This window comes from Myotis myotis, unplaced genomic scaffold (genome assembly GCF_014108235.1).
Source record: "Myotis myotis isolate mMyoMyo1 unplaced genomic scaffold, mMyoMyo1.p scaffold_m19_p_3, whole genome shotgun sequence".
NCBI lineage: Eukaryota > Metazoa > Chordata > Mammalia > Chiroptera > Vespertilionidae > Myotis > Myotis myotis.
This window is the reverse complement of record NW_023416335.1, coordinates 165447414-165458370: the sequence shown is the minus strand read 5'-3', so window position 1 is coordinate 165458370 and position 10957 is coordinate 165447414. Positions and strand designations below refer to the sequence as shown.

The 10957-nt window shown below is 35.0% G+C and overlaps 1 pseudogene; it reads left to right on the top strand.

Annotated features, from left to right (window-relative positions):
- Positions 1 to 3288: 3288 nt before the first annotated feature.
- On the top strand, positions 3289 to 8776 carry LOC118650685 (annotated as a pseudogene).
- Positions 8777 to 10957: the final 2181 nt, after the last annotated feature.

The following is a 10957-nucleotide window of genomic DNA, read 5'->3' as shown; positions in this document are numbered from 1 at the left end:
AGAAGGAAAAGTCTTAGACTAGTACCTTAGAATGAACACTGAAGTATTTGGTTACCATCTTGGACTGGAAACATTCTATTTACTAAATTAAGACTCTTTTTTTTAGTTAAAGCAACTGTCAATTATAAAACAATGAACTAAAAAGTCAGGGAATCTGCTCAATTTTACATTCAGGGGCACTGGAAAATTATCACCTCCCAATAACTATTTTTAAAATATAGTAAAAGCCAAAAAGTAAAATTATATTTTGATTATATCCCATGGATCTTGCATTTAACATTCCAACTTCATCTTTATATATTTCAGTTTATTTCTGTTCTTCATATTTTGATTATAAGTAATTCCATAAGTTGTTTTTTTAATGTATTGTATCTCTATAAGACTTTTTGCATTATTTTTTCTTCTCTCCCCTGCTAATTCCAGGTCTGCTCTTAAGAAGTGTTCATTAGATGGTGTTGATTGACAGAACAACTAGTGTTCCTATTTTCAGACTTTGGCATAAACTTAAACTAGAAATTTGATAATGATGTTTTGCTTGTAATTATTGCTGCTATCACTGTTCACTTGTGTTAGTATCCAATCTCCGTGAGTAGAGCATTTGAGCTGTCCCAGGTTACAGATCTGGGTGTCTTGCTCTTTGAGCATTGTGGCTACCTATTGGCGACAGGCCTTTTTGAAGTGAAAAACTCCATTCTTCACCTGCTGGCTCCAAATCCTTTCCTGATTTTGAGTGCAATCCTCTAGAGTGACAGCGTGCTGGAGGAGAGGAATTCTGCCTTGCAACCTTGCTAAGTGGTTACAAGAAGCCTTTCATAACCGTTTTTTTGGGTTCTCGCCAGAGCCCATTAATTATTCTGCTGTCTAAAAAGGCTTCACCCCTCTTCAGGGGCCACTTGACTAATGCTGATGGCAAAGTTTTTCCTGACAGCTTTCCTAAAGAAAGTAAGAAATAATTCCTGTCCCCTCAGCTGTCCCAAATAAGCATTTCCCCCATCATCGAAGAAAAAGAAAAGAACCAAAAGGAAGTTTGAGATATCCTAGGGCAAAGTAGAGAGAGGGGAATCAATCAAAATTAACAAAGTAAGGTGAAAATAAGATCTAAGTGCCAGACCAGTTGAGAAAAATAAGCTTTCCTTTATTACTATAATAGTGTATCCTCTTTACTTTGAATTTCTTTACTTTTTAGGGTTATCATTTATAGCATAATCCTTATTTTAGGAACAATGTAGTATTATGTGAACACCATCAAGACCAGGCTTCCATTTCTGATAGTAGCTCTAGTTACTTTACCTGTCTAAGCAAGTTACATTATCTAAGTTTCTGTTTACTGATCTATACATCAGGATGAGAGCAACAACACATACCCCAAGGGTTAATTTCACAAAACTTAGATTGCATTTGTGGAGAGTGTTTTTGTAAACTATATATATGTTGGATCTTATCTATGTCATCCTTGTATTATTTTATACTAGAGGCCTGGTGGACAAATTTGTGCATGGGTGGGGTCTGGCCAGCCGGCCCTGATGGAGCCCATGGGGGGGGGAGGGGCCACGGGTGGTTGGCTGACCGGCCCCACCCCCGATCAGGGTGTTGGGGGCCAATCGGGAACCAGATCAGGCCAGTTGGCTGCTGCAGTGCACATCATAGCCACCGGTCGTTCTGGTTGTTCTGGCCATTCCTCCGTTCCGGTTGCTGGGCTTTTATATATATAAATTTGTTTAAGGAGGTTACCAGATGTCTGGTCTTCCCAGTTACATTGTAAGCACCTTAAGATAGGAATTAGATTTCCTGCACTTACCTCCCTGCCATTGCACAGTCCCAAACTCAGTAGGTACTGGATAAATGCAAACTGAATTTAACTAAAGTGAACTGCCCTCTCAAAGGCAGGAGTAGTGGAATGCCTCTATGTACTGGTCCTGAGAAAGAACTCCAAAACACATATAAAAGGAAAACTGAAAGCGAGCTTTGGAAATAGAGCAAAAGAAAAGAAAAAAAAAAGTTCAGAGAAATATAATGTCAGCCTCTCGAAATTTTTTATACACTTAAACCTTGTCCTAGAGAAAGTAATTCAGCCGAGAAAAGAACAGTATTAATGTGCAGCAGGGGTAGTCTCCCAAGACGTGTCATCAGGATTAAACAAGGACTTCTTTCAGAAAACTGCTGAGAGGCAGACATGCTCTCAATATTCAAACTCCACTCTTTTTTCTTTCCTTTAACTTTCCCCAAGGCTCAGGGAAATTTCTGAATCACTGTATTATGTTTTTAAATTAGCTTTTCATCAATGTTGTATTATTATTTAGCTCTATAGTTCACTTATATATTTCACTATTCGAATAATTTCGAAAGATTTTGAGACTTCATAGAGAAAGGCTATCTAAGGAATTTTTTTGGGGGGGGGAAATTACAGTAAAAATACAAATAACAATGTTAATGATAGTATTTAAATTACATATTCATGATACTATTTTTCCAAGAATGTGAGCAGTTATAGCTACATTTCCTAGCAAGTCAAGACTGCAATAGAGAAACTCTAGCCAGAGAGATTTAAGATTGTTCAAGGGAGAAAAATTAACAGAGGAAATGCCACTGGCCTGGTACCAGTGGATGGTCCAGACTGATCTGGAGAATCCTACTAGCAAGGAAATGAATGAATTCTATGAATCAATTTCAAGGGCTTGACAAAATAGAGACAGACTCAGAGAGAGAGAGCAGGCAGACAACTGTGGATGGGGAGGGCCGGGAGGTATGGAGGAATTGAGCAAAAAAGAAAAAAAGAACGTAAGGACATGGACAATAGTACAGTGATTACAAGGGTGGAGGGGGTAAGTGGAGGCAGAAGAGGGCATAGAGGGGATAAATGGTGATAGAAAAAATTAAATTTAAAAAACACTCAAAACATGGGGAAGACACTGCACCCCAAGTTCTTAAAAATTTTTAAATTAAGACAAAAAATATTTCAAGGGCCTGAGTCCTGTGCTATTTCTAGTAGGAGTATGTCTCCCCCTGGAGGGGAAATAGAGCATTTGTTCCTTCGGGCTTCTTGCTCAGAGTTCAATAGTAATTAGTTCTTCGTTCATTCATTCATCCATCCATCCATCCATCCATCCATCTATTCAACAAATACTTGTTTCTTATGATAGATGCTGAATATCCAGCTGAAAATAAGATCAACGTAGTCCTTGTCTCCAGGGAAATTGTAAGTTTAGTGTGGGAAGTAAACATTAGATAAAAAATCACCTGACTGTCTAAAAGATCACAATGGTAATAAGGAAAAGTTTGGAGGGCAATATGGCCATTCAGTAGAGCACCACAACCATACTAGGAGGTCACTGAAAACTTTCTGAGCACAGACCTCAAAAATGAATAGATATAACCAGATCAAAGTGTGGAGGAGGTGCAGGGAGTAGGCTTTCTAGCAAATAAAAAAGAATATTCAAAGACTCCAAGAGGAAAAGAGCTTAAGAAGTTGGAAGAAGAGAAAGAAGCCAGAATAAGGAGGAGTGATACACGTTGAGGCTGGATGCTCCAGATCAGGCAGGGTCTTGGGGGACATGTTAAGGATTCTAAACTTTATCCATAAAGAATAGGAAGCTATTGATGGGTTTTATAACCATAGTTGTGTTTTAAAGGATCACTTTGATTTTATGATAAGAATGGATAATAGAAGGGGAAGATCAAGGATTAAAATGGGAAAAACAGAAGTTTGGTGATCTAGGCAAGAAATAATGGGAGCTTGTACTAGGTTAGTGGCTATAAAAAGGGAGAGATATGGATGAGTTTGAAATATTGTAAGGTAAGAATTATTAAAACTTGGTGATTTATTACAAAATGAAAATGAAGGTGTACAGATTGCTGAGGATGATTCCTAGATATTTGCTGTGAGCTCCTGGATGAACTGAGAAGCCATTTACAGAGAGGGGAACTGGAGAAGAAATATGGCGGAGGGGACAGGGGAGGAGGGAGCTGATCAAAGATCAGTTAATTAAATATTTATTGAGGTTACTACTATATGGCAAGGACTGTATAGACACTGGAAGTTAAAACGTGGAGGTAATACAGGATTCTTGTCAGCCCACATCTTTTGGATAACAGAGCTATCCTCTGATAACTCTTGTTGCCATTAATAGATTACTTCAATATAATGTATCTATGCAAGAATGAACAATGTCCAGAAGGAGCCCAGAAAAGATATACCTTTGCACAACCTGGGGGGGGGGGGTGGTCAGAGAAGAACTTTTAGAGGAGATGATAACTGAACAAAGTCTAAGGATTATAGGGAGTAAACATGGTAACAAAAGTAGAGAGGGTTTGTCTCCGTACCCCTCCCTCCCCCCAGGAAAAAGAAGCCATTCTGTTGAAAACAATAAAAATACTGACTAGATTTATTTTTAATCTTCTTAAAAGTATCCAAGTTAGTCTCATATAGGATTCTTTAAAGACCTATAATCCTAATTCTATTCCAAAGCACAGGAAAATGACTTCAAAAATTCTTTAATAAAATAAATATAACATTGAAACTAAAATTTGAGAGTGTACAAAAGAGAATTATATGCCAACCTCATTCATTTAACATCAATGCAAAAATCCTAAATAAAATATTAGCAAATGGAATCAAACAGCATGCTATATCATGACCAAGTGGAAATTGTTTCAGAAATGCAAAGATGGTTCAATGTTAGTAAATACATGAATATATTTAATAATTTTATATATTTTTATTTATCATTATATTTTTAATCCTCATCCGAGGATATTTTTCCATTGATCTTTTAGAGAGCGTGGAAGAGAGAGGGAAAGACAGAGAGAAACATCGATGTGAAAGAAACACATTGATTGTTTGCCTCCTGCACGAGCCCCAAACAGGGCCCAGGCTGGGGAAAAGCCTGCAATAGAGGTAGGTGCCCTTGACTGGAGTCGAACCCAGGACCCTTCAGTCTGCAGGCTGACACTCTATCCACTGAGCCAAACTGGCTAGGGCAATAATTATATATATTTTCAAAATATTGCAATTATCTCCATAGTGCTGGAAAAACATTTGAGAAAGTTCAAGGTGTATTCCTAATAAAATAACTTTCAAAAAAAGAATAGAAGAGCATTTCCTTAGCATCATAAAGCATCTTGCTTATCAGCATCTTACTATTTTCATGGGAAAACACTGGAGGGATTCCTGCTAATGCTGGAAACAAAAGAATGTCCCTATTACTATCACATCTAACATGGTGTTGGAAGTTATTTGTCACAGTATTGCTACAGAGAAAACAATTAATGCATGAGAATTGTAGATAACATGATGGTGTGTCTAGAAAATGAAAGCAAGTCAATGGAAAAACTATTGCAAAGAAAAAGATGATTCAGTAAGGTAGCAGGATATAAAAGCAATTTACAGAAGGCTTCATAAGTACAAGGAAGAACCAGTTAGAAGATTAACATAGAAGAGAACATCAACATCCCATTTGTAATAGAAACCATAATTACAAAACTCCTAGGAATACAATTAATAAGAAATATGTAAAAACCTAGCTCTAGCCAGTTTGGCTCAGTGGATAGAGCGTTGGCTTACAGACTGATGAGTCCCAGGTTCAATTCCAGTCAAGGGCACATACCTTGGTTGCAGGCTCCTCTCTGGCCTGGACCCTGGTCAGACATGTGCAGGAGGCAACCAATCGATGTGTTTCTCTCACATCGATGTTTCTCTCTGTCTTGTGAGTCCATAATTTTATTTAAATTATGGACTCACAGGAAGTTATAATCTTTGCCCAATTTCCCCCTATGGTGACATCTTGTATAACTATGTATAATATCAATATTAGGAAATTGTCATTGGTATAATTCTTAAGGCTTATTCAGGTTTCATCAGTAATATATGCACTCACTTGTGTATGTGTATATAGTTATGTACAATTTTGTCATATGTGTAGATTTGTATAACCACCACCATATAATTAAATCAAAAAACAGAAAATTTCCATCATCATAAGGCTTCTTTGCATTATCTCTATGTAGACAAATAGATTTTTATGGAAAAAATAAAGAACTTCCAGGAAAACACTAAAAAAGAAGAGCAATGAGGAGGGATTGGTCTTATCAGACATCTAAAATACTATAAAGCTTTCACAATTAAGACAGTGTAGAATTGGTACGTGAATAAACAGACATTCTAATGTTAAAAGTCTATGTATCAATCCAGTACATAAAGAAATTTAATATATGATAAAGATGTACTTTTAAATAAATGCTGTTGAAACCACTGGGTATCATTTGGAAAAAGGTAAAATTGGATCCATAACTTATATTGCACGCCAAGATGAACTCCACATGGATCAGTTAACTAAACGTAACAAAAATGGAAACCCTACAAACTATAGAAGAAAACATTGGTATATTTCTGTATAATAGACCTATGGGGGTAGTGGAAAAGCATTTTCATGACTCAAAATCTAGAATCAATGAAAGACTGATAAATTATATTACATAATTTTTTAAAATTGCATGGCCCCAATACCATAAGTAAGACCAAAGAGAAAGTCACTGGACAAATATTTGCAACTACAGCACAGGAAAGAGTTAATCTTCTTAACATATAAAGAGCTTCAAAAAATAAAAAGACAGAAATTCAGTAGAAAAATTAGCACAAGAAATGAACAGATGGCTTTTTAAAGTGGCCCTTAAAACAATAAAACAGATTCAACTCATTTATAAAAAGAAAGAAAGAAAGAAAATTTCATTACATTGAGAGCATTTCTTACTGTGTTGTCAAAAATCTAAAAGTTTAAGAGCAGTTTGTTGCCAAAACTCTGGGGAAAGAGACTCAGATATGCTGCTGGTGGCAGTATAGAATGATATAGCCATCAAGGAGGGGAATTTGGTACTATCTAGCAAAACTATAAATAGATGCATTCACTGTTTAACCAACAGCAATCACATTCTCTAGGAATCTATACTAAAAGTACATTTGCACAAACTTGAAATGATATATACACAAGGTTATTCATTGTGGCATTATTTTATGGCAAAAGACTAGAAATATTCTAAATACCACCAATAGTGGGGAGTTGAATAGTCAAATAAACTATTTCTATGTGTTGCTGTAGAATAATTGTCACAGTATATTATGTGAAGTGAGGTGCAGAACAGTGTAAGTGATAGCTATTTTTGTAAAAAATGAAACACTGAAGGATAATCCAGAAACTAATAAAAATTGTTATTTTAAGAGGTGGGGAGAGGGAATTAGAATCAGGAGATAGAAATGGAAAGAAGACTCTGAGAACACCTTTTAATTTAAGTTAGATTTTAGAATCATGTAATTGTTTTACATATTCAGAAAGTTGATTAAACCAAAAAGAGTATATAGTTATATACAATTTGTATAACCACCACCATAGATTTATACTGAATCTTTAAAATTGAAAACAAATAAAATAAACCCAAGTATATATAAGATTGGTAACATAACCAAAGAAAGAATTATTTCAAATGACTTTCAAACATAGGACTTTGTCTTCTTTAGTGGGATATATTCTAAGAAAAAACAAGCTGCAAAGAACTAACTTCATTGTGTAATTTTATTGTTAGGTACTAATACTGGTATTGTGAAAGTGTTTTATGTATGTTATAAGATAAAGCAAATAAGTTCAGTGTACATCAGAAATAATAAAAATGTAATATCAAATAAATTAAACATGTAGTGTTTTAATTAAATGTAAATTAATTCTAAGCTAAAGGTATTCTGAAGAAAGTAATAATCTTACTGAAGAATATGAATAAGCTAAATAACTTGGAGCTATGGATGAATCTCTGAGTGGAGAAACACAGAAGATTGTTCTTCAGTGGGCCAAGCATGATGATTCCTCAGAAAACTTCTGTAAACCCTGATACTGAATATGTGAATTATTCTTAATTCTAAGCATTACACAGTTACTAGTATAAGAGACCAGATGCTTGGAAGATAGGGGATATAATAAGAAAATTGTTTCAAGTCACAATGAAAAGACCTTGAAATATTTGGGCTTTTGATCAAAGGAAATGTGAAGAGACCATTTTTCACTGATGGCTAGTAGGTCTCTGTGTAAAAACAAAAAGGGCATTCTCCAGACTTATGTCTGGACTACATGGAAGCATTAATGTGCGTTACAGTGCAAGAGAGCCTTCACAAGACACCTGTTTGGAAAAGAAATGGGGACACACATTACAGAATTTCACCTTAATGCACAAACTTGAAATGATATATACACAAGGTTATATATCATTTGATGGAATTTAGGCTGAAGGGAAAAATCCAAGAGAACTTATATTTTCTGTACTTAAAAGAATTAGGCCTTTACCTAAAGTACTACCATTCTCTGGACACACAGATTTTCAACTACTCACTGGAAATGAAGTTTAATATTTAGAAAACAAAGTTATTCTTGGAAATATTTCAAAAAGTCAAATAATTTCTTTTGTACTTTTATGAAATTCATTTTTTGCTTGGGGTAGAAAAAGGAGCAGGCAGACTTTAGAATGTACTCATGGAAATCTTTCTAAAATTATGGATTGTGTTGGTTAGCTTAAATGTCAACTGTGGGGAAATATTCTGACTCCAGGCTTGGGCACTGCTTTGAAGGTCTTGTTTTCAAAGAAATTGACAGCAAATATGCAGAAAGTGGGCCCACGTATGAATACCATCTTACTAGACAAGAAGTAGTATCATTGTTTAATGCATTTGGAACAATTTCAAAGTATAAAAGAATTGGAAAACTTCAGGAACTTGCTGCAAAATATTCATTACAGAAATTAGTTGAAATGTGCCTATTTCTGGAAACAGAGGCCAAAGAGTGGAATAGCAATGGAAGTTTAAAGTCAAGCTTTATATATAAAGCTACTTTTATTAGAGGAGAATTATATTGCTTAAGTAAACAGTTTATTCTGTAATTGAGTTTAATTTAAAAATATATATTATCATTGTGAATCAAAGTATTACTTCAATAATGTGACACAAATTTTAGTTTAATATAGAATAAAATTAAGATTATCAAATTTTAAAATAAATGAGATTAAAATTTTTCATGGGAAAAATATAGCAAATTAAAGACTATAGAAAAGATTAGAGAGCTTGAAGACATAGAAGTTGAAACTATTCAAAATGAAGTATTGAGAGAAAAAGACTGAAAGAGTCAGAGTAAAGTGATCTGTGAGACATATCAAGCAATTTAACATACATGTAACTGAAGATTCAAATGAACTGGGGCTAAAAATAATATTTAAAGAAATAATGGCTAGCCAGGCTGGCATGGCTCAGTGACTGAGCAGCAACCTATGAACCAGGAGGTCACAGTTCCATTCCCAGTCAGGGCATATACCCAGGGTTTGGGCTGTATCCCCACTGTGGGCTCAATCCCCATGGAGCAGCTGATCAGTGATTCTCTCTTATTATTGATGTTTCTATCTCTCTCTCCCTTTCTCTGCCCCTCTGAAATCAATAAAAATATTTTTTACAAAGAAATAAAGGCTAAAACATTTCAAAAATTTGAAAGTTCCATGAAATCCAGGCAGAATAAATTTAAAGAAAAACATGCCAAGGCACATCATAATCAAATGACTTAAACCAAGGATAAAGAAAAAAATTCTAAAAGCAGCCAGGTGAAAAAAGACATATTACAGATAGAGCAGGAATTGGCAAACTATGGCCCATGGGTCAATTATAGCTCACCTCTTGTACCTGTAAATAAAATTTAGTTGGAACGTAACCCCTACATTTATTTATGTATTTGCTATGGCTGCATCTGTGCTATGATCTCAGAATTGAGTAGTTGTAGCAAAGACTATATTGTTTGCAAAGCATAAAAGATTCACTATCTGACCCTTAACAGAAAAGTTTGTCATCCCCTGCTAGAGAGGGACAAAGAAAACAATGCCAGCAGGTTTCTTTAAAAAGCTATGCAAGGCAGAAGCCAAGGTCAACCCAGAAATTTTTACCCAGCAAAAATATCTTTCAAAAATAAAGGTGAAATAAATACTATTTTAAACAAACAAAAGATAAAATGTTAAAGGAAGTTCTTCAGGCAGAAGAAAAAAATAATTGATGAAAATCTGAATCAAAAGGAAGAGAGAGTGTGAAAGGTAATAAGTATGTAGGTAAAATATTAAAAATATTTTTCTCACATTTAAATTTAAAAAAATTTTTTTTAAATATATTTTATTGATCTTTCACAGAGAGGAAGGGAGAGAGATAGAGAGTTAGAAACATCGATGAGAGAGAAACATCGATCAGTTGCCTCCTGCACATCTCCCACTGGGGATGTGCCTGCAACCCAGGTACATGTCCTTGACCGGAATCGAACCTGGGACCTTTCAGTCTGCAGGCCGACGCTCTATCCACTGAGCCAAACAGGTTTCGGCTAAATTTAAAAATTTTTAAACTTTTTAAAAATTTACTGATTTTAGGTGGGGAGAGGGGAGAGAGAGAGAGAGAGAAAGAGAGAGAGAGAGAGAGAGAGAGAGAGAGAGAGAGAGAGAGAGACTGATTTGTTGTTCCACTTATTTATGCATTCATTGGTTGACTCTTGTATGTTCCCTGGTGGGGATCAAATCCACAAACTTGGTGTAACTAGACAATGCTCTAACCAACTGAGCTACTGAGCTATCCAGTCAGGGATTTCTCAGATTTTAATCTCTTGAAAATACAAATGACTAAAGTAAAAATAATAAAAGTGCACTTGAGGTTTTAGTATATGTAGAAGTAATATGTATAACAACAAAAATACAAAGGACATAAGGGAGGAAATGAAAGTATGTTGCTGTAAAGTTCTTACTCTATTTGAAGATAGACTGTGATAAGTTAAGGGTGTATCTTGTTAAACTCTTGAGCTGCATTGTCCAATAAAGTCGCTATATGCCACATGTGGCTATTAAAATTAAAATTAGACAAAATTAAAAATTCAGTTTTATAGTTATACTAGCTATATTTCGGTATTAATAA